General features: G+C 43.8%; 1 protein-coding gene across 5 annotated transcripts in view; it reads right to left on the bottom strand.

The window, feature by feature from the left end:
• Nucleotides 1–24,806, bottom strand: part of Dennd2a (DENN domain containing 2A) — a 104,297-nt gene that overhangs the window by 64,310 nt on the left and 15,181 nt on the right. The window lies entirely within an intron of this gene.

Genomic DNA, 24,806 nt, shown 5'->3' with positions numbered 1-24,806 from the left:
ATGGTTCATGTAAACCCACATCCGCCTTGTCCATGAAGTCCCACCAGGAAAGTGTCTCCCAGCTGCTCTCAACCAAGGAGGAGAAACCCCTGGTCACTAGTCACTGTCTTGTCCAAGGAAAACTAGGAGGTCATCTTAGCAATTCTAAAAATAAAAAAAAGACCAAGTGGAAGCCAAAGAAGAGGTGTCTTACACTAAATAAACTAAGTAACTGACTTGCTAATTTCTACAGCACCTCTACTCCGGTAGAGGTGGTAAGAAAGATGACATCCACCAGAGAAAGGCAGTAGGATGAGTTATGAGTTTCTGGAAAGCACAAACACCTCAGAGCCAGTCTCTCCTGATGGACAGGAGCTACCTTCTTGACCACATTCCAAGGAGCACTGAGAGACTGGGGACTCGTGTTCCTTTTCCAGGAAACTTCCAGGGAATCCCTCTCCCAACTCCTTCTCAAGTTTCCAAGACTTCTACCCTCTTCCATGCTGGAATACATGTCAGGTGACAGGGTAGCTGCCCAATGTTCTGGCCTGGCCACATCTGCCTCCAAGAAATCAAAGGGCAGAGCTTTAAGACCTGCACATAACTCTTGGGAAGGTCAGAGAGGAAGAGACAAAGAAATAAGTGAACATGGGCTGTACACTAGAAAACAGGAGGCAGGGAGCCCTGAGCTGAACAACTAGGACTGGGACAGTCAGCTTTACCAAATTGGATGGGTTTGGAGAGGAGATGAAGCTATGGCCTGCCCATGAGTTCAGATGTCCCCTTACTCAGAAACTCTGGAGCACCGTACATTCTGGAATAGATCTGTGTTATAATTAAGCCCAGTTCTTGGAAGAAGCCAGGCTCTCGGGCTCACCCATCCTATGATGCAGGAGAGCCCTGAAAGGCCTTTCAGGGACAGGAAGGAACTCACTGTCCCTCTCATAATGCTTGGCACAGATGAGACTTCTGGAGCTTCCCAATGTAGTGGGCCCACAGACAGTGCCCTTCTGTCCTCTTCTGGCAGAGGGCCACATGGGACAGCAAGGGAGCAGCCACTCTACACCCCTGCTCCTTACTCTCCATGGGCTCCACACAGACCATGTTCTGTTCCATGTGAGCGAGGACTTTCCACCCACCCTCTTCCTTCAAGCTGACACCCTCATCACCAGCATCATGACTAGGGCTAGGCTATGTGTACACAGTGCTCTGGGAACTCAAAGATGAGTAAGGCTGAGCCTCTGTTCTCTGGGAGAGTACCAGGACTGTGCTTGGGTCACCATCAGGCTGTAACCAGGTTCTCATCTCCCTCCAAGGAAACAGTTTCCCTACTCATCTCAGGAAACAGAGCTTTTCCAAAAGAAAAGCCCACTGTCTAATGCACAGAGAACCACATATGAACTTCAAGATTAAGACCACAAGAAGCACTTAACCTCCAAACACAGGGTGCTGAATGAACTAGCTTCCCATCGGGTAGTAATAACTTCTAGTACTAAAACCACAGGCTCCTGACAAACAACTGATGCTATTTTCTGAGAGCAAGTTCCAGTGGATTTCAGAGGCTGGAAGTCAGGAGGGCACAGAAGCCTTTGCACACTCAGCAATCAGTATACCAACACCTGTGAATCCAGAGCTATGGAAGAAGCTGCTTCTGTTAAAAATTGACTTTTCCTTTTTTGCCTCTGATTTGCAATCATTAATTAGGTGACAAACCTAGCCTAATTTGCTGAGAGTACTCTGTAACTTAAACTACCGACACAAACATTACTATCATTTTATAGTCTAGATGATGGAGCCATTTCTCAAAGTGGGGTCCACTAGGGATCTGTTCCGTTAACCTGGAAACCCTGTCAGACAAGAAAATTCTTAGGCACTTCTTTTATGTACCAAAATCAACTGTCTGGAGACTGGTCTGGAATCTTAAATATGGTAAATCAAAAGTTTTAGCCGGGCGCAGTGACACAGGCCTGTAATCCCAGAGATTCAGAAGGCAGGAGGGTTACAAATTCAAGACCAGCCTCAGCAACTTAGGAAGACCCTGCCTCAAAATAGAAAAAGAAAAATAGTCGGGCATGGTGGCGCCCACCTGTAATCCCAGTGGCTCAGAAGACTGAGGCAAGAAGATTGCGAGTTCAAAGCCAGCCTCAGCAATAGCGAGGCGCTAAGCAACTCGGTAAGACCCTGTCTCTAAATTAAAAAAATACAAGGGGCTGGGGTTGTGGCTCAGTGGTAGAGCGCTTGCCTTGAATGTGTGAGGCACTGGGTTCGATTCTCAGCACCACATATAAATAAAAAATAAAGGTCCATCAACAACTAAAATGAATAAAATAAGTAATTTAAAAAAACAAAACAAAACAAAATAGGGCTGGGGACTTGGCTCAGTGGCCCAGTCCCCTGAATTCAATCTCTGGCACTGCCCCCACCCCAAAATAAATAAATAAATGAAATGAAAAAGGGCTGGGGATATGGCTCAGTGGTAAAGCACCTTTGGGTTCAATCTCCAGTTCAAAAAAAAAAAAAAAGTTTTAGAAGATGTTTGCACTACCCAACATTCTTTATGTATTCCTAGACAATCTGGCTTTGTGATTCAGAATGCTTACCAAGGGGGAGAATGAATGAATGAATGAATGAATGGTAATCACATATTTTCCCACTCAATCGATTTCCATAAAAACAGAACTTCCTGTTAACCAGATGGGCTTAATTATTACTAATAATTTTAATTAGACTTAAAATGTTACAAAAAACTTTGAAGTTAGAGGATGGGTCTATAAGAGCTCAGATATTTTTGTATGTTTGAACATTTCTTTAAAACTGTCTTAAAAACTGGAGAAAAATATGTTAAATATCTTAAAAATTCTAACATTTATAGCCTATTTATTAGTCAAGTCCTAATCTAATCCTATATCTTCTTGCTAAAGTGAACACTGTAAAATCTTTTCTTGACTCAAAGGTTCTTTTTGGGCCTTGACATCACATTTATTAGAGGGCTTAGGTGAGGTTAAGAAGCCGGGGGGGAGAGCCTTCCCCTAATTACCTTTCACACTGACGGAGAAAAAGAGGGAGATGGAAATCTCATATGAAATGCTTCTGTCCCCGTTTCAAAAGCTCATGGAAAACTTAATTGCTACAGACTGCCACTGTTAGATTTAAAGAGGAAAAAAATTATTATATTATAGTTCCTTAAAGTGTTACCCACTTGGCTTAAAGTTCCAGTCTGATCTCTCAATATGCTATTTTCTTTCTTTCCTTATCTATCTATCTATCTATCTATTTATTTATTTATTTTTTAGTTTTCGGTGGACACAACATCTTTGTTTGTATGTGGTGCTGAGGATGGAACCCATGCCAGGCGAGCACGCTACCACTTGAGCCACATCCCCAGCCCCTCTTTCCTTTATTTTTAAAAAATATTTATTTTTTAGTTGTAGTTGGACACAATACCTTTATTTTTTTAATGTGGTGCTGAGGATAGAACCCAGGGCCTCGCATATGCTAGGCGAGCATTCTACCTCTGAGTCATAACCCTAGCCCCTGCTATTTTTCTTTCTAAAAGTGACTTCAAGTACTAAAATGTCAAATACTTCTCTGAAACAGACGAAGTTTTTGTTTTGAATTTTTGTACCAGGGATTGAACTCAGGGCACTTAATCACTGGGCCACATCCCCAGACCTTTTTAAATTTTGAGACAGGGTCTCACTAAGTAGATTCAGGGCCTCACTAAATTGTTGAGGCTGACCTCAAATTTGCAACTCTCCTGCCTCAGTCTCCTGAGTCGCTGGGATTACAGGTGTCCAATGATGAAGATTTTGAACAGATATAAAGAGCTTCCCCACATATAGCAAGTGACTGATACCAGATCTTTTCCCGAGAGCAGTTCTCACCAAGGGGCTGCAGACCCGCAGGTATCTGAAGGAGAGAAAATGAAGTAGCATCTGGGGAAGGGTGCTGCCCCAACCTGCTTGCCTGCCTGCCACTTTCCTCCACTGCCATTGGAGGAATCCAGCATAGACACTGTGGAAACAGCAAGTTGTTGAAGCCAATGTGGCCTTCAGTGCAAGCAAGCCCTTTTTTATATTTCATTTAGAGACAGGGCCTCGCTGAGTTATTTAGAGCCTCGCTAAATTGCTGAGGCTGGGTTTGAACTCTCGATCCTTTTGCTAGGATTACAGGCATGCACCACTGTGCCTGTTTTTTTCATAATCTTCCTTCAACAAAAAGATTTGAAAAAAAAATTAGCATGGGTTGCAGTTTATTTATTCATTCGTTTATTTGTATTTTCAAGAACAAACCAATATTTTCACATCTGGAATAAGACAGAGAACTCTGAAACAGGTGAGGAATCTGTGGTTGTGGGATGCCACATGACACCTGGTGGACATGCAGGCAGCTCTCTGTATCTGAAGTAAACACATCTGCAGTTCTAACCAACCATGGATCAAAATATTTTGGGGAAAACTGCATTTGTACTGAACATGTACAGAATTTTTTCTTGTTACTATTCTCTAAAAAATACAGCATAACACCTATTTACATGTTCCTTGTATTAGTTATTATGAGTAATCTAGAGATGACTTAAAGCTTATGGGTGTACATAGGTTATATCATGCACTATGTCATTTAGTAAGAGGATTTCAGCATCCTTGGATTTTGGTATTCCAGTAGGACCTGGAATCAATCCCCTTGGATACTAAGGATTGTATTTTAAGAAGGGAAAAAAAGAAAGACAGAAAAAGAAAAGTACTAGGAGTACATGCCTGTAATCCCAGCTACTCAGTGGTCTGAGTCAGGAGGATGGATAGTTCCAGGGTAGCCTGGAAACATACCAAGACTCTATCTCAAAAATAAAGTAAAATGGACTGTAACTCAGTGATAGAGCACTTGCCTAGTGTGCACCAGGCCCTGGGATCAATCACCAATTAAAAAAAAATACACAAACCAAACCAAAAACAAAACAACAACAACAACAAAAACTCAGCATGGAGGGGCTGAGATTATAACTCAGCAGTAGAGTGCTTGCCTTGCACATGTGAGGCACTGGGTTTGATCCTCAGCACCACATAAAAATAAATAAAGATATTGTGTCCATCTTAAAAAAAAAAAAAAAAAAACTCAGCAGAGACAACTTCTGAAAGTGAGGAATCATGGCCCCATCCTAGACAAAATGAATCAAGTCACCAAAGTGGGACCCAGGAATCTGCATTCAGAAGTTCTCCAGGGAATTGAAAGGCATAGGAGTTGTTGGTATAGAGCTGAACCACGAGGTTTATTTTCATGTCATTTAAAATATCAACCAGCATAGAAACATTTGATTTTGCCCGCTTTTTTGTAAAGTTGTATTTCACTCTAGCATCCAATTCTTCCTATTTCAGAGTATCCCAGGAAGCTGATGCAGGTGTTATCAGCACAAAGCAAGTGGGTCTTCTTCCTTGAACCAGGATACAGATACTCCTAGATGCTATTCCACTGATTCTTTCTGCTATAGTTTGGATCTTAAGTGTCCCCAAAAGGCCGATGTGTTAAAAGTTTGATTGCCAGCTTGGTATTATCGAGAGGTGGTAGAACCTAGGACTGGGATTGTAGCTCAATGGTCGAGCACTTGCCTAGCATGTGTGAGGCACTGGGTTCGTTCGATCCTCAGCACCAAATAAAAATAAATAAAGTCATTCATTGTGTCCATCTACAACTAAAGAAAAATATTTTTTAAAAGAGGTGGGGCCTAGTGGGAGGTCTTTAGGTCATTGGGGGTGTGCTTTTGAAGGGGATAATGGGACCCTGGCCCACTCCTTGCTCTCTTTGACTTCCAATGACCATGAGTTGAGTGATTTTCCTATACCATATATTCCTGTCCTGATGCGCTACCTGACCCAAAACAACAGAACCAATCAATCATGGACTATAACCACTGAATTCTATTCTGGCTCCAAAGTAAACCTTTTTTCTTTATAAGATGATTATCACTTCCCTACACTGGCTTTAATATCAAGGCTCCTTTGCACTCTAAAAGAGGCCTCAAGATCAAGAACACAATCTGAGTAATGTCAAGACTTCCTTTGGTAGTGAATATTTGGCGACTGACAAAAAATATTTTCTTTTAACCACCTGGTCAGTATTTTCCTGACCTGCACCTGTCAGTCTGACAAATGAAGCCCCTGGGATCTGTAGCCAGAGCAGTCTAAGAATACAAACTGGACCACACTTGATGATGTCCTGAGGCCAGAGGCAGCTCAAGAGGTCTTGTTCTCACTTTTGTAAACCCAGAAAGGATTTTCTCACATCTGTAGAACATTCTTATATATAGATGAATTTGGCCACCTTGGTAGCTGGAAACACATTTTCTACTTGACAACATTTGCAAATCATGTTTTCCCCCTTGATCATTGGCAATGTGGAAATACTTCCATATGTTGCCTTTGGGTTCACCATTCTATAGAGGGTAAAGACAGAGAATGTATAATATATGGCTTTCTTGCAAGTGTACACTACTACAGTGTGGAAGGCTTAGGGAGTTGGTCAGTCCTCCCCAGTTAATGTTGGTGTTATCTCTCTGATAGAGGTTACAAAAGGCCAGGTGTGGTAGCCCACACCCGTAATTCCAGCAATTGGGGAGGCTAAGGCAGGAGGATCACAAATTTGAGGCCAGCTTCAGCCATTTTGTAAGAACCTGTCTCAAAATAAAAAATAAAAAGGACTGTGGCTATAGCTCAGTAGTTAAGAGCCCTGGGTTCAATCCCCTGTACCAAAAAAAAGGTTACAAAGTTATGAAATATGCTAATGCTGTTAAAATATGGCTAAATAGTCTGAATTCAGATAAATCATTTCTTTTTCTTTTTTTACACTGTGGGTTGGTACCAGGGATTGAATTTAGGTACACTTAATCACCAAGCCACATTCCTGTAATCCCAGTGAATTGAGAGGTTGAGACATGAGGATTGCAAGTTCAAAGCCAACATCAGTAACTTAACAAGACCCTGAGCAATTTAGTGAGACTGTCTCAAAATAAAAAATAAAAAAGGGCTGAGACACTGGGCATGATGGTGCATGCCTATAATCCCAGCAATTCGGGAAGCGAAGACTGGAGGATCACAAGTTCAAAGCCAACCTCAGCAACTTAGCGAGGTCCTCTCTCAAAATAAAAAAAAAATAATAAAAAAAGGGCTGGGGATGAAGCTCATCGGTTAAGTGCTTCTGAGTTCAATTCCCAGTAACCCCCCCCGCCCCCCCCCCAAAAAAAAGTAGATTGGTGATTGCTGAGTTCAGGAATGGGGGTGGAAGAATGGGGAATGCTTATTCATGGGTATGGAGTTTCTTCCTGAGGTGATAAAAATACCCTAAAATCTGTTGTGAGGGCCTAAAATCTGTTGTGAGAGCACAATGGTAGAGCTCTTATCTAGCACATACAAGGACCTGGGTTCAGTCTCCAGCACTGCCTAAAAGGAAAGAATTTTAAAAATACAGTGGATTGTGATGGTGGTTACACAACTCCATGAATATTATAAACCATTAAACTATACTTTGTGTGTGTGTATACGCGTGTGTGCATGTGGTGCTGAAGACTGAACCCAGAGCTTCATACATGCTCAGCAAGCCCTCTAACCTGTGGCACCCTCAGCAAGGCCCCCAGTTGCCACCACAGCTGCAAGGCACTCAACTCTCTGAGTTCTTTGCTCCACAACTATTTTGCTTTGCCATAGTACTTCCTGAAAGGAGGAACAGGTAAAATTTATTCTCATGACCTCTTCTCCATTAGGGACCACCAACACTTAGATCCTGGTCACAGTAATCATTTCCCAGTATTGATAAATCAATGGGTCCAAAATTGAGACTATACAGGGATAGACAGCTAACAGGGAAAGAGTTATCTAATTCATACCTCCAACTATTAGTTGTGTCTACTTTGCACAAGGAAAGGAGCAAAGCCTAGGAGAAATGCAAAATAGATTTATTTGTCCTTCCAAGAGTTTTCATTCTCAAACACAAGATGCACATGAATGTCTACAATACAAAACACAATATGATAAGTAGAACAGGTGAAGGTGAGGGCCCTTTGTGGAAGAGCAGCCCCTGAGCTGGTCTTGAGGATGGACCAAATCTCCTTTGGGCTGTATGGGTGAATAGCACAAATGTCTGCATAATCTCAGGATGATCAGCACTTAAGGAAGCAGAAATCATGGCATGAAAAGCAACAATGATCCTGCCTAACCGCAGATTCTGTCTACCTGATTTGTGGGCTTTCTTTGTAGGGTCAATCAACATGTGAACCAAGGCAGGCTCTATGAACTTAACTTGTGTAGACTTTCTGAAAGCTTTTGTCAAGATGATATCAGAAGCATAATGACCTTAACCATTTTTATTCCGAAATAATTTCAAGCTTACAGAACAGGTGCAAGAAGAGTACAGAAAACTTTCATATGCTCTTTATCCAAATCTATTAAAAGACTGCTTTGCTGAGTAGAGGTGCTCCCCTATAATCCTAGCTTCTTAGGAGGCTGAGGCAAGAGGATCGCCAGTTTGGTGAGCGGTCTCAAAATAAAAAATTAAAACAGGGTGTAGTTCAGTGGTAAGCACTGATTTTTTTGTCTAGTACTGCCAAAACAAAAACAGTCTTACATGATTTTTTGGAGGTTCAGGAAAAATGAGAGCTATCCAGTCCCTAGAAGCTTCCAGTGAGCATGAATGAAAAAGAAAACAGAATGTAATGGGGGTGGGGGCATGGGAAAAATGGAGGAACTGTGATTAGGCAAAGGGGAGGAAGCATGGGGGGCAGGAAAGGTGGTGGATGAGATAGACATCATTACCCTAGGTACATGTATGACTGCACATAGGTGTGACACTACAATGTGAACAACCAGAGAAATGAAAAGTTGTGCTACAATTGTGTACAATGAATCAAAATGCATTCTGCTGTCATATATACCTAATTAGAAATAATTAATTAAAAAATTTTTAAAAAAGAAAACAGAATGTAACAAAATCAGTTTACGAAGTAAGCCCATCCAGGTCCAAGAGACAACTCAACCCTTATTCTACCCCTGCCATCCATCAGGCCCCATCCAGGTTACCAAACATGCAAAAAGAGCTAGAAAAACATTAAAACAAACAGAAATGGGAGGAAGTTGTGGGGAAGACTTTCCAACCACATATGAAACACTCTATAAAGCTTCTATAATTAAAACAGTGTGGGATAGCCACAAGAATAAACAGACCAGTGGTATAGAATAAAAAGTCAAGATGTACAGAACTTATTATGTATGACAAAGGTAACATCTTAAATCACTAGGGCAAAGATGGACCTTCCTTCTTCTTCTTCTTTTTTTTTTTTTTTTGTTAGTATGGGGGACTGAACCCAGGATCTCACACATGCTAGGAAAGCACTCTACCACTGAGTTCCACCTTCAGATCTGGACTTTTTAATAAATGGTGCTGGAATAACTGAAGAGCCCAAATGAATAGCATCCATTTACGATCACCCTTGAAAATCTGGATGTGCCTGAAGACCTTGTGAACTTCTGAGATGGGCCTAGCTCTTCCTCAGTGCAAGAAAGCCAGCTGTAGGCAAGAACTAGATTCACAAGTGGGCTACAGTCTGAGGAGTTTACAGCCACCACTTCAATTTTCCCATTATCCTCACTTTGAAAATGAAAAGATCAAAGGTCAGACTTGCCTATTATCATAGTACTTAAATAGGAGAATTGGGAATCTAATCCTTATCTTTCTATTCCAAATTCTGTTTCACCCCTCAAAACTTGATATTTGCTCTTTCAATACCTTTGATTAGACTCATCTGGGATCATCACCCTCTCATGTCTGATGCAAGAATCTTCTATTCAGTGATGCTGGGGACAGTAACCTCAGAATGTGACCCTAAGGGGTCAGGCTTTTGGGGGCAGCCTGACTTTCTTCTAAGGGCAGCAAGCAGGAAATAACTTTCATTCATAACCTTCTGGAAAGGTCAGGGTAAAGAAATTAACACTGTTAAAATCTGTCAGGCACTGTATTAAGCACAAACATAGTTAGTCATAGAAATAATGCAGCTCCCAAGAGAAATAAAAACATGTGTTCACATATATTCTACAGGAATGCTCACAGCAGCATTATACATAATGACCAGAAAGCAGAAATAACCCAGAAGGCTAAATAAATAAAGGGTGGTATATCCATACAAGGGATGTTATTCAGTCATAAAGAAATAAAGTATATATACATGCCACAACATGGATGAATCTTAACATCATGCTAAGCAAATAGAAACCAGTTTAAAAAGTCCACATCACACATGCCTGAAATCCTAGTTCTCCTGAAGGAGGAGAAGAGGATGGCAAATTTCAAGCCAGCTTGGATAATTTGGCAAGATCCTTTCTCAAAATAAAAATAAAAAAGGGCTGGGTGTGTAGTACAGTAGTAGAATGCTCCTGTATTCAATCGCCAGTACTGGAGTGGGGGAAAATAGTATATCTATTATGTAATTCCATTATATGAAATGTTCCAAAAAGGCCGATTCATAGATAAAGTAGCTTGGTGGTAGCTTGGGATTTAAAGGAACTGGAGGGTGGGGTAGCTATGGGGTATAAAGTGTTCCACAATTGTGATGATGATTGCTCAACTTCACACGTACAAAAAAATTAAGTTGCACACCTGATGAATTTTTATTGTATGTGAATTATAGCTCAAAATAAAATGGTCAGAAAGAGGAAGGAAGAAAAAGAAGGCAGGTGGGTAAGCGTCTACCCAGCACAGTGTACTGGGCACGAAACAAAGCCAGCTTTCACTTGCAGAAGCGGAGACTGAAGCACACAGATGACAAATACCATCACTGCGCTTTAAAAGCTGGGTCTAGGGGCTGGGGTCGTGGCTCAGTGGCAGAGCGCTGCCCGGGCACGTATGAGGCTCTGGGTCCACTCTCAGCACCGCATATAAATAAATGAATAAAATAAAGGTCCATCAACAACTGAAATATTATTTAAGGAAAAAAAAAAAAAAAAAAAAGCTGGGTCTAGCTCCGAAGCCCTTCCTGTACTGCACCATTATGTCCTTCGACAGCAACTTCCAGTTTTGTTAAAGTACTTAGCGCGAACTTTAGGACTAGAGTTCCTATGAACACAGACATTAAGACATGAGAGCAAAATGGTCGAGGAAACAAAGCACAGGCAGTGAATACGGCAGGCATGAGGCACAGCCGCCTACCTCACAAGGAGTCCTCGTTTCAGTCAAGCTCCCATTCCCTCCACCACGGGACACAAGGCCGCTGGCAGCCATATTTGAGCAATGGACCCACCCCCTGGTCACAGATGATTGGCTGCAAAGGAGGCCTGAGTCGAATCCAGCCAATCAGAGTCCGCTCCTGGAGAGCGGCATCCATCTCTGCGTTCCTGGAACCGGAAGCGCTCTGCACCCTTGGCCCCTGTGGGAGCCGTGAGTGGGGCAGTGGAAACTGACCCACGCCGGTGGGAAGGTGGCTTTGCACCGCCTCGATCCGGCCCACTCCTGGCCGAGCCATCGCGGTTCCCACGGTTCCACAAGGTACTCTGTGCACTCCTTTTTCTTAAACAACCCAAGGATACTACACTAACCCATAGCATCAAGTTCAATCTGCGTTCAGTTACTTTACCAAAGTGAGGAAAAAAGGAAAGAAAAAGCAACCGCTGTGTGCGTGTCCCTGTTTTAAAGATGAATCTGCTTCCAGATGGCTGAAGCTGAGCAAACTTCAGCTAAAGAAACTGAAGTCCCAGTTTTCCTCCAGCCTGCACAGAGGGTTGGGTGTAGGCCACCATTTTCTACACTACAGAGGTCACTAGAGCAGCTCTCAAGAAGTCCCCTTTCGGTCCTCAGGAGACTGACTCTTCATGACACTGGCGATGCTAGGGACATATCTGAAGTCAGTATGGCCCATGTCAGGAGACCTAACCTTTTGAGGACCTGGGAAGTTATTACAAAACTTAGATGTACCGAACGCTCAAACCCTCGGATGAAATTAACTAGGCCACAGTATCAGAAGGTGTACACTTTCCTTCCTTTCTTCCCAATAAAACCCCACTGCTAAAACTCTGGTGTATTTGAATGGCCTGATGAGAAGTTACTGTGGATAACAAATGCATGTATGCCTTCTTGCTTTGGATCTACAGTGTTTGCTAAAGCAGATCTCACATCCCCATCCCCCACTGGCAGGGAACACATGTGAATGAAAAACATTTACAAGAGGCGGCCTAGTCTGGCGACCAGAAGGAAGAGCTGAGTTGACAGGAGGAAAAGGGATGACTGAATCCTTTTCCCATCCCTCTATTTATGGTAGTCATTTGGCTCCAGGAAATGCTGAGCCCCTTCTCCCAGGACCCTGTTGGGAGTGACGCCTGCACTGGCTGACCCAGCCTGCCACATCCTCCTCCTGGCCTCAACAGCTCTCTCCTCATGACCCAGTAGGTCACTGGGAATCCAGCCTGTAAATGACAGTGCTTCTTAGAGGTCCCAGTCCAGTAAGGAAATTCAAAAAGGGAATGCAAAAAGGGATATATATAATGAAGCTAGAAAAGCCCTTGTCATGAAGATGCTCCCGAACAGGAACATAGGATGGTGACAGGCAAGAAATCAGGGCTGGAATGAACACACTGGCCCAGGGGGTTGTGGCTTGCCTAGGTTAGGCTGCATAGCCAACAAAGGCAGAAGCAGAATCCAAGGTTCTGTTGCCCTATGCAGGGCTCATTCACCTCTTCCACACTCCATCCCAGTAACTCACATTTGTGTAGAGAAGTTTCCTTAGGAGGACTGGGGTCCCTTGGTTACATATTCTTGTTGTAGATATTTGCTATGGTTTCCATGTGAGATATCCCCCCAAAGCTCATGTGTAAGACAATGTATGCTTAGAAGTGAGATGATTGGGTTATGAGAGCTTTAACCTAATAAGTGCATTTATCCAGATAGGAATTATCTGGATGGTAACTGTAAACAGGTAGGGTATGGCTGGGAGAGGTGGGTCACTGGAAGTGTGCCTTTGGGGTATATATTTTGTCTCAACAGCAGAAGTGTCTCTGCTTCTTGGTGGTCATGTCCAGACCTGCTTTCCTCCACCACACTCTTCTGCCATGATGTTCTGCCTCATGTTGGGCCTAGAGCAATGGACTTGGCCATCTATAAACTTTTCCTCCTCTAAAATTGTTCTTGTCAGATGTTTTCATCACTGCAATTAAAGAATCCGATCAAATCTATGTTTCTTTTTAATTTTCCTTTTCCTTTGTTCTTCCCACCCACAAAGCTTCTCTTTGTCAGCTGAGAAGCCAGGCTCTTCACAACCCAAACAGATTTCTGGAGTGTGTTTTTGTTTTTTAACTGAGAAATGTTCTTTATTACTAGGATGCTGAGGGTTTTTGTTGTTGTTGTTGTTTTGTTTTAAGCAAGAAAAACCCAAGGGCTGGTGAGTATAATTCAGTGGTAGAGTGCTTATTGTCTAAAATGTATTAGTCTCTAGGTTTGAGTCCCAGAAACATTAAAAAAAAAGCCCACAGTTATCGAGTTATCAGGTAATACTAACTATGAGCTCCTATTAAATGTTTTTCCACAAAGAAACAGAGAATAGACCAAAGCAGTCATAACTATAATATGCCAGACTGAGTAGGAGGCCATATTATTTCACACTCAAAGTCCTCTCCATTTGACACAGCACCTGGTGATCAACACTTTTGCAGCTGACATGTACATACAAAATACCATGACCAAATTCATTTCACGCAAAAGAGGATAGGGTCCTATTGGCAAAGTTACTCCTGGGCTTTGGGGAATTAAAATTTCCTCATTCCTACACTATGTTTGTAATTGTGCTTGGGTACTTCCCCACCTTCTGTGTTATTACATTCCCCACCAAGTCTAGCTGAAATCCCAACTTTTTCCATAAAAGCTATCCTGACTACCTCAAGCTAAAGTTCTTCTTCCCTCCTCTGAATTTCTATTAACTTATCTACACTTGATTAAATATATGTGCCTTGTGTTCTCTTGTTGTTGGCTTCAAATATTATTTAAATATTTTTTTAATATTTATTTTTTAGTTTTAGGTGGACACAATATCTTTATTTTATTTTTATGTGGTGCTGAGAATCTAACCCAGTGCCTCACATATGCTAGGCAAGTGCTCTACTGCTTGAGCCACATCCCCAGCCCCCAAATATTATTTATATATTTTTATTTAAGGTTTCACATGTTTATGTTTTGACATCTCAGATGAGACTGCAATCATGAATGAATGTCTAACATTATTGGTTGGACACAAGTTGTTTTATTTTTATTTTTTGCACCAGGGATTGAACCCTGGGGCGCTTAACCACTGAGCCACATCCCCAGCCCTTTTTTATTTTGAGACAGGGTCTCACTAAACTCCTTAGGACTTGCTAAGCTTCTGAGGCCGACTTTGAATTTGTGATCCTCCTGCCTCAGCCTCCTGAGCCAATGGGATTACAGGCTTGTGCCACCACACCTAGCTCACTGCATCTTTATGCTAGCCCCACTATTTCCCCCTTTATAGAAACCAATGTCTGGAGGGATGAACTTTTCCTATGGCTACATGGTTGCTGAATGAATACTATCGGATTAGAGTTCAGATGCCTAACGTGTGTGTGCCTAAGAGGCAGGGTACAGTCTTCCATTCCTGGAACCGGAGGAGGGACTCTGTGAATTGTTAAGAGCTGATTTTATTCCAAACAGCCAGCAGCCAGTTCCTCTCTAGCCCTCCTCTACCTCCCTGCCCAGCGTGCATGCCCTGGCACCAAGACACTGCCTGGCTGGCTTGCTGCACTCCCAGAGGCAGCCCTCTCAGTTACCATCTGGTGACTTCTTTTCCCCCTGATGTTCATTTTAACTCGACCTCACCAAACAGTACTACTGAGAAGGGAAGAAGGGCCACTCTGCTTGACTGTCCTGGCCTCTGGGCACCCAGACAGCCCCAGGGCCTACTCCAGCCAGGGCTGAAGGCTCACATCGCATCACCAAACAGCCCCTTGAATGGAATGCACCTGAAGGTCACGTTCACTTGCTTCCTGGCAGCCACCTCTCTCCAGCTGTGCTGCCTGAACACTCCTTGCTTCCCTACCCCCTCTCTCCCTCTCTCCTTCCTGTCCTCCTCTTCCTTTCCTCCCCCTCAGACTCCTTCCCACCCTCTTTTGCTGGCTTCTGTTCTTTCTTTCCATGAGCAGAGAGTTTCCAGCCTGGCCCTCCGCCAGCACATTTGGACAAAAGGCAGCAATCTTAGAGGGAGACGTCATCTCCCATCCCCATCCATGGGGCCAGCACAAGAGAGCTGAGCGGAGGCTGCTCTCCTAGCTGCTCCCAGGTTCTGGGAAAGAAGCAGGAGAGATGGAATATCATAGGGGCTAAAGCAAAGGATTTGGAACCAGACAGATCCAGGTTCCAACTCCAGTGAACTCTTAGAGCTGCAGGACCTTGGGCAAGTTACTTTCCTAAGCCTCAGTCCTCTCAGTGCTGAGAGCAGGACCTGCTTTGAAAGGCTGGAAAAGATGAAGTGAGAGAGCTCCCACAAAGCCCCAGCACAGGGCATGTCCTGTGAAAAGCAACCAACAAATGTATTCCTGGTTACAAAGTACACCTAATACCAACATGAATGATGACACAGAACCATGTGTTAAAAAATAACAATAATACCATCTCTTCAACTCATCCAGAGGGCTGCTTACCCAGCCTTGTTTATCTGTAAGTGTGATGAAACTCTAAAACACTCTTCAACAGGGCTGGGAATGTAGCTCCATGAATGTAGCTCAATGATGGAGCACTTGCCTAGCATACACAAGGCTATATGGGTTCGGTCCCTGGCACTGCAAACAACTCTCAAATGTATGACACTATAACAATGTAATCATGCAAAAACTGGTTTTGAAATTTTTAGAGAAAGTCAGGAATGGTGGCACACGCCTGTAATCCCAGCGCTTCAGGAGGCTGAGGCAGGAGATTCATGAGTTCAAAACCAGCCAGCCTCAGCAAATTAGCGAGGCCCTCAGCCAACTAAGGAGACCCTGTCTCTAAATAAAATATAAAAAAAGGGTTGGGGGTGTTGCTCAGTGGTTAAGGCCCCTGGGTTCAGTCCTCCGTACCAAAAAAAAAAAAAAAATTATTAGGGGACCTGACCCCATCTCCTTTACATTTCCTTTACAGGAGAAGCATGCACCCAAAGCAGTGGCCAGCATTCAGCCTCACAGGTTACAAGGCCAGCCTGAGAGTGAGGAGGAGGTCACCCTGAAAACACAGCAGCCTGCTGTCCTGGTCGCCTCCTTCCCATGCTCTTTTCCAGCTCTCTAAGAGCTGAGGCCTCTATTTCTGTTTGTTTACTCTCTTGTGCCTGGCATTTTATACTCAGAAGTTGTGAAGTGCTTGGAAATGTGCTCATTTTTATTTAGCTAAATTTCAATATATGGAAAATTATCTTTTGCCTGCGATTTCATTTAGGTAAGCTGAGCCAGCATGAATGGATCTGAAACTAATCAATAAGATTAATCAACATGCTGCACACAGTATCTATAGGAGGTGCTGAAGGAATGGTCCTATCTCAACCAAGATAACACATAAACCCAGTCAACCAAATGGCAATAAGAGATTGTAATCATTAAGACAAAAAGACAAGAGGAGTCGAGGGAATGCCTGATAGCATATTTAATAAAAATCACAATGTGACATTGGTTAAAGATTAAATTTAAACTACAGTGGCTAGTGTTACAAAACAAATACAAACTGGAGGAATTTAGAGGACAATGAAAGAGGAGTCACAGACTGCTTCAAAAAAGGAGGTAGAATTTGGCCCTTCAATACTTAGGTGGGTGATACAGTTTGAGTGTGGTCTGTCCCCTCTGAAACTCATCTGGAAATTTAATCCCCCTAATGAGATATTAAGAGGTGAGATCAGGTAGGACCCTTAAAGGTGATTAGGGCTCTGTCCTCCTGAGTGGGGCAATCCATATATACAGTTAGTGGGGTATCTAGAGAGTGGGTCTGCTAGAAAAGCCAGTTTGGTTTGGTCTCAGTTTCCCGTTTCTCATCATATAATGCCGGGCACCATCTCAGGACTTTGCCAACAAGAAGGGTCTCACCAGATGCAGCTCCTGGACCTTGGATCAGAACCACGAGCCCAAATAAACATCTTTTCATTATAACGTACCCAGTCTCTAGTGCTGTGCAACAGAAAACAGACCACAACAGCTGTGTTCCAATAATTGGAAAAGGAAAAGTATTCAAGGCAAGGTGAAAAGAAAAAGAAAAGGAGAAGGTGTACTCTGGCCACTGTGATCACTGACCTAGTGGTGCTGGAGCGTAGGACGTGGGTGGGGAATGGGAGAAGATGGAACACTCAGGTAGGCTAGACGTCAAGACGCTCTGAAAGTAAGAAGGAAGGTAAGGCTTCCTCCCCTAGAAAATGAAAAGGGCCTGATGGAGATGTGTTCTCTTTTGCCCATGTTCGGGGGAGAGTGGCACACTCAGGAGACACATGTAGAGCAGGCAGTTGGAGGGGATGAACTAGGTATCTGGTGGAAGTACAGTTCCGCAGGGGTGAAGCTGGGAGGGTTCTTGTGAACATGAATGAGCTGTCTGGGGAAGAAAGTACAGAAAATGCAGAGTGATGTACTGAGGCATGGGTGCTCCCTCCTATCACTTCACTCTTGACACGCTTTTTCACCTGGACTTTCCAGCTAGAAGGTGCGATCTGATGGCATGTCCAATCCAACACATGCATTAGACTTTTTTTTCTTTTTTAAAGACAGAACTTGCTGTGTTTTCCAGACTGGCCTGGTACTCTTGGGCTCAAGCAATCCTTCTGCCTCAGCCTCCAGACTACAGGCACATGCCACCACGCCCGGCTTCTGGACTTCTCTACTAATGTCTAGTCCAGATCATGGGCTACAGGGAGTGATGCATTAATGTTTGTTGAATGCAAAACAACTGGTGAAGATCTCTGTTTTGAAAGACAATTAGGACAACCAAAACGTATGGTGTCTAAGGTGAGGAAGATTTAAAATATGCAATTAAAATGTGACATGGGCTGGGCAGAGTGGCACACACCTGTACTCCCAATTACTCAGGAGGCTGAGGCAGGAGGATTGCAAGTTTGAGTCTAGCCTCAGCAATTTAGCAAGGCCCTATCTCAAAATAAAAAATGTAAAAAAAAAGGCTGGGAGGGTGGTGGTGGTGCTGGGAATAAGGCTCAGTGGTAGAGCACTTGCCTAGCATTCACCAGGCCCTGGGTTCAATTCCCAGTATGGGGGGGGGCAGAATACTTACCAACTAGTACAGCAGCATCTCAATATTTTGACAACTGGCCCAAATATATCAGGGCATAGCAGTTTTTTTATATTTATTTTTTAGTTTTTATTTTTACACAATATCTTTATTTTACATTTATATGGTGCTAAGGATCAAACTCAGTGCCTCAAGCATGCTAGGCGAGCATTCTACCACAGAGCCACAACCCCAGCCCCAGCACAGCAGTTTTATACTAACCTTATTGAGTTTCAAGAAAGGAAGAGTCAGGAACATACAGTACATTAGCAAAATCAAGAACCAAGAGAACAGTGAACTGGCCCGTTGATTTCCCTATTAGTAACCTGGGATAAAATTTCAGCAGATGGTTAGGAACCGAAGCCAGATTTCAAGGGTGTGGGGAGGACTTAAAGACCTGCCCCAGGGGACTCTTCCAGTTCTTTGCTTCTCTCACCACCCTGCAAATAACATCCTCCTTCTTTCTTCCTCTAATAAATAAGCAGCCTGAATCCCAAGTTGCATGTATACCTAGAAGCACCCACTTTACCTGCTTTCCCCACTCTTTGACCCTGTCCCAGGCATGGAATCTTGGCTGTCCTGTGTTCAGGGAGGAAAGCTGGGATAAGAGGCTCCCTTGGCCCTGACTCCACGGAGCTGGACTCTCCAAGTGTGGTTGTTTTGAGAGGCATTAAGCAGTGCTCTCCTCTGACATTTTGTTTTCCCACCCCATTATTCACTGTAGTTCACTGGGGGGTAAACAGAGTTCATTGGTCTCTCTTTGATGTCCTGGGAGCTTATGGATGTTTGCTGATTGACACAAATACAAATGATGAAATGGACCAGATATAAAGGATGTCAGTTGTCACAATGCCCGGAAGTTATCTTTGGGGTTAGATGACCACTGCTTCATTCCAAGTTGGAATGAATCTCACCTGCAGCTCAGAGTGTTGGGTGGAGGACTCCTCTGAGTACCACGAGAGCCAGAGACAGTGCCCTGGCAGGGAAGCCCAGAGCACAAGCCAGTGCTTCAAGAAGCTCCTTTCTGTCTTCATATCAGCCACCTTGACCGAGTCTGTGGCTGAGAGACTAGCCTTACTACAACCACAGCCGTTGCAAGTCCTGTGTCTCAGGCTGCCCCCTCACTCCTGTGCAGGAACCAAACCAGGGCATCCAGCATCTTCCCCAGCTGACTTCTCTGACTAAGTGCGTTCAGCTTTTGCAGTGATTTGGGGCATAATCCCATAAAACACTTTTGCTGGATCTTCTGGGGAGGTCTAGCCTATATTGCCCAGGACTTGAGAACCAGAAATAAAAAGGCTGTTATGTCCTGCTCTGGTGCTTCCAGTTTGCTGGGGCAAGGCAGTCAGTTATGACTTTTCCAAGGGAGAGGTAGGGCAGTAGTACCCATCTCCTCTAACTCATTCAAAAGGAACAAGAAAGTCACATGTAGCCTCAGCTGGGGCAGCTATCCACCTGCCCCCTCCCCTTCCCTGGACTCAGGCTCCAACTCTAGGGGGATAAGAAAGAGCAGAGGACAGAGGGATGAGATCAAGTCATCTCTACCTGGGGACAGTACACCTACCCCAGCAAGGATGTGTCCAACCCTCAGCCTTTGCCACAAGATGCAGTTATAGGACGGTCCAGGTTCAGCCTGTTATACATCAACATCATAAAAAACGATGTTGTACATCATTTTTTATGCTAGGCACAGGGGCACGTGCCTATAGTCCCAGTTACTCAGGAGGCAGAGATAGGAAGATCATTTAGAAATTTGGGACCAGCCTGGGCAATGTAAACCCATCCCTTCTGTTAAAACTTTTTTTTTTTTTTTTTTTTTTTAGTGCCCATTTCTGTTTTTATTGTTTGTTATTATTTATTTGAACTCTGGGTTTTCATTTCCCAGAAGAAAAGAGTGGGAGAGAGGAGGAGAGAGAGAGAGAGAACTCCCTTTTTGCTTTAGAAACTGACCCAGTTTGTGATTTTTTTTAAATATTTTTTTTTCTAATTGTTGATGGAACTTTATTTTATTTATTTATATGTTATGCTGAGAATCAAACTCAGTGCCTTGCACATGTTAGGCAAGTGCTCTACCACTGAGCTACAGTTCAAGCCCTTAGTTTTTGATTTTTTTCTTCTTTTTGGTAGACCAGGAATGGAACCCCAGGCTTTGGATAAGCTAGGCAAATGTGGTACCACTGAGCTATACCCCAGCCCTGAAACCTATTTTAATGTAGCAATTCCACTTCTAGGGTTGGATTGTTTTTAGATTTTTTTTTTTTTTTTTTTTTTTGTGTGTGTGTGTGTGTGTGTGTGATGCTGGGGATTGAACCCAGGGCCTTGTGCACTTGAGGCAAGCACTCTACCAACTAGCTATATCCCCAGCCTAGGATTGTATCTTATGGAATACTGGGACAAGGGCTGGAGAGGGTTTATAACAACATCACTTATAATAGCTAAAATTGAAAACAACCAATTGCCCATAAACCAGTTTTGTTAAACAAATTAAATCAATCCATATAAAGGAAACCTGGGAAGCTGTTACAAAGAAGGCTGTGTAAGCACTACACAAAAATTGCCCTCACAAAATATTTTTTACATTATGATAACATGTTGCAGACCAATAAGTAGCACTTGCCTCTATTTCTGTAAATAAACAAACATATCATATGCCAAGAAAAAATGTCTAGGAGGATTCATGATATATACCAAACAGTGCCAGCCTTTCAGGCAAGGGATAGTATAGAATAAACTTTCATTTCTCATCTTATTCTTTTCATGTATTGCTTAAGTTTCATAGCAAATATGATTTTCAGACTTTACATATGTATACATAGAAAATTTATATATATATAAGGAAAATTAAAACTGTAAAGTACACTTTTTTAAAGACCAAAATAACAGAAGGAAACACATTTAACACTCTGCTTGAACTGCTCTGACAAGTTCTTGGGGTGAGACCTGCAGCCTATGGAAGGCCTAGTCATGATAGAGTACAGCCATGGTCATGGTCATGGTCACATCCACAGCTCCCCATCCCAGTCCCTTCCCAGCTCAATCCATACCACTGAGGGACTCGGTGTTTTCCCTAAACTTGCTACAGAGTGATTCACCCCTGCCTTCCCTGAGGTCAAGAGAAAAACCTATAACTTGGTTTTCCATAGTTCAGCCAGTTAGAAAGGGATCTCAGGCTTACCTCTCTTTTAGCCCCACTGAACTACAGCCAAGGACCAAGCAACAGCTCTAGGCCCCAGCTGGTAAAGAGCCTAATATTTAGGCAAACTGAGAGCTGACAGGATAGATTTTTGCCCAAATCAGGCACTGATTTTTAACACCAGCCATAAAAGACAATCTGACCATCGTTTTTCATGTGGAGAATTGAGTTAATCACTCACCTTCTGTTATTAAAGGGGTCCAGTGGCCTGGCAGCTTTTCTGCTGGGTGAAGTACAGAGAGTTTTAAGAGAGCTGGGGTAACTTTGAATTGTGAGGAGGTCAGCTGGTTCTAGTGAAGGAAAAGGGGTTCAGGCCCGGATACACAGGATGACAGGTGGGCCCAGGGCTGGGTCCCCAGAGCCACGGAAGACCAGGGGTGCGTGCTGAGAAGCACAGTTGAGGACAGCAAGTTGACACAGCTTACAAGGGTCTGCACAACCAACCCATGAAAAAGCAGTTTCAGTAGACTCTCTCCAAGAAACACCACTCAGGCACAGCACCAGGGAAGGAACTGCTGAACCCTAGCTTCAGCAAGAACACAGGAGGACCTGGCAAGACCTCAGGGTAAGGCAGAGAGACCAGCAGGACATAGGCCCAAGCAGGGTGGGCCTTGGCCACTTACTATCCATGCATCCCCCCAATCCCACCCACCCTACTTCTTTTGCAATCTGAGGTTTCTGTCCCTCCCGTGATGTTAAAGCAACTGGCTGTACCCTAAAATCATCTGGAGACTTTAACAAATGCTGATACCCAAAGCCCACTCTCAGAGACTTTGCTTTAATTGATCTAGGGTGGGGCCCAGGCATCAATTATTTTGAAAATCCTCCTTCCTGGGATTGAGAGTATAGCTCAGTGGTAGACCCTTGCCCAGCCTGGGAGGCCCTGGGTTCAATTCCCAGTACCACAGAACAGAACAGAACAATCCCCCTCTCTTGCATTTCAATGTATAACCTCATGGTACTCCAAGTTAAAAAAAAATTAAGAAACTTGATGTGGGGACAGAATTCTAGACCTATTCATTGTTAATTTAAGACAACTAAAGTTGACTAGAAAAAATGGTGTAAAATTTAGAAGGCACCTGAGCAAGGCATGAATCTAGATTCTGCAGGTTTCCCGCCTTCTGTGGACACCAAAGGGAAGGGCTGGCCAGGAGAGCTCCTCACTTTCCTCCTTTCGCCACAACTTCCTGGTGTTGCAGTCAACAAGATTCTCACACTCCCGTCCTCCCCTAGGAGGGGATCTTTGGACTTAATCCCGCTCCCTTAAAAGCAGGGTAAATGTCAGGTCTGGGTGCAGAAAGACCTGGGCCACCCTGGGAAGTGGATTTGCCAATCTAAACGGAGCCCTAAATGCTGCTCCCACCCCACTTGCCTGTTGCCCTATTGGTCAGGATTCCTGGGTATTAGCTCTGCCAATGCCAGAGGCCCTGCCTGGCCCCTTCTCCAGGAGTCTCAGCCCGCCCACTTATGGCCAAGCAGGATGTGTCTTCTTCCCTTGTGGTTGGGCATCCTGGGGGGCTTTGCTTTCTATATTCACGGAAGTAGATGTCACTTCTTCCCTTGAGTGACCACTGTCTGCTCTCTACCGGGTTCCCTGGCTCTAGCAGTTCTGTGTCATGACTGTCCACACCCAAAGCTGACAGCCCTAAGTAAGCTCCCCTAGTCCTAAGAGGCAGATGGCATCAGAAGCAAGTCATGTGCAGTTCTATCTTCCTATCTTTTGTAACACCAATAATGATTTTTTTTCTTTTCATTGTATTATCCATATTTTTGTTTTGTTTATACAATGAAGACTTTTTTTTCTATGTCACTCTCTTAGTCTTTACATAAAGTTCCCTTGATAAACTCCCAGCTGAGTTCAATTCCAGGAAAAAATCTTGTTCTGAAAATTAATTTGTATGCTTTCTGTTGTCCCAAATCCAAAACTATGCAATCCAGTATATTTTTGTTTGTTCCTAAGTTGCCAGAAAACTTAGAGCCAAATTCATTGTCCAAGTATTGTGATCTGCTCAATTTGGGCCATTCAAAATGTCCACTCCTTTTGCTTTGCTTTTTCTCCTGGGCATTTTTGTACTTGATTTTAGTCTAAGTTACCTCACCCTGTGCCCAAAACAGTCCACAGCAGTGCCTACCTCTTGACCTTGGGAATCCTTTGTCCTCTCCTGCCCCACCACTGCTGTCACCCTGCTCAGTAGGAATCCTGGTCTGGATGTTGCAAAGATTTGGTCTCATCCTCCTCCAGGTCTCCACCCAACAATGAGTGAGCTTTCTAAGACACAAATCTGACCCCTGGGAACTTCTCCTCCTGAAGAGCCTTCCTTGTCCCGCCTTCCCCCAAGCCCTCCCAACACACACACGTACACACACACACACTCCTCCACACTGCAGTGACTTTACATACACTGTTCAACAAAGCTGAAACAACCTTGACTGCTCTGTTTTCTCTGTAGAGAAGTTTCCAGGGTTCGGCCCAAGCATCAGCTCTCTGTGGGCCTTCCCTGAGCTGGGGGGTCCCTCCTCTGGTCTTTCTCACTCTGTGGCTGGATTACTCGCAGCCAGGTCAGACCAAGTTTTAATTTTGCTTCACTGCTCAGTCAGGATGATGAGTTCCTGGAAAGATGGAAGAGGTATTCTTCATCCCTGTGTTGAAGACATGGCTCAGACAGGGTTCAATTATCCCAGAATAAAGGACAGGACACCAGCCCCTCTGCCAGCCTTTTCGTTGTCCTGCCTCAAAAAAACGGTCTCTAGCCAGCACACCTGAATCCCAGGGGCTCAGGAGGCTGAGGCAGGAGGATGGAGAAAGTTCAAGGCCAGCCTCAGCAACTTAGGGAGGCCCTGTCTCAAAATAAAAAATAAAAGGGGCTGTAAAAATGTCTCCGTTTGCCCTGGACTTCCTCTCAGAATTCCATTCTATGCCTCCCACCCCAAAAACTTTCTACTCCACTCTGGATGTTTCATATTGCAAGGAGAAATGATTTTTTTTTAATTTTATGTAGTAACCACAGAGAGTATAAGCATTCAATAACAAATTACTATAGTGTCTATTGTAACCCTATCACCCCGCCCCATTATTACCCAACTGGGGTGTTTAAGTCATCCCTTGAAGCCCTCTGAGCACAAGCCAGAAGTCTGCCTGCTCCTTCCCCAGCACCAGCGGGTGAAAGCTGGATCTCTGCTCTTCCCCTGCTCCAATCCACGGCCCTACTGCGCACTACTCAGCTTCCTGTCCTGGCTGCTCACAACAGGATTCCACAGGTCTTGGTTCTGCTCGGTGGTCAGAATCCAGATCCCTGTGACCCTCGTAAACTTGATTATATCCTGCGTTGTTAAGAGACTTCCCCTAGACTTCATCTGTTCCCAACTCCATCCTTAG

This window comes from Callospermophilus lateralis, chromosome 1 (genome assembly GCF_048772815.1).
Source record: "Callospermophilus lateralis isolate mCalLat2 chromosome 1, mCalLat2.hap1, whole genome shotgun sequence".
Lineage (NCBI taxonomy): Eukaryota > Metazoa > Chordata > Mammalia > Rodentia > Sciuridae > Callospermophilus > Callospermophilus lateralis.
This window is presented reverse-complemented; position numbering and strand designations above follow the sequence as displayed.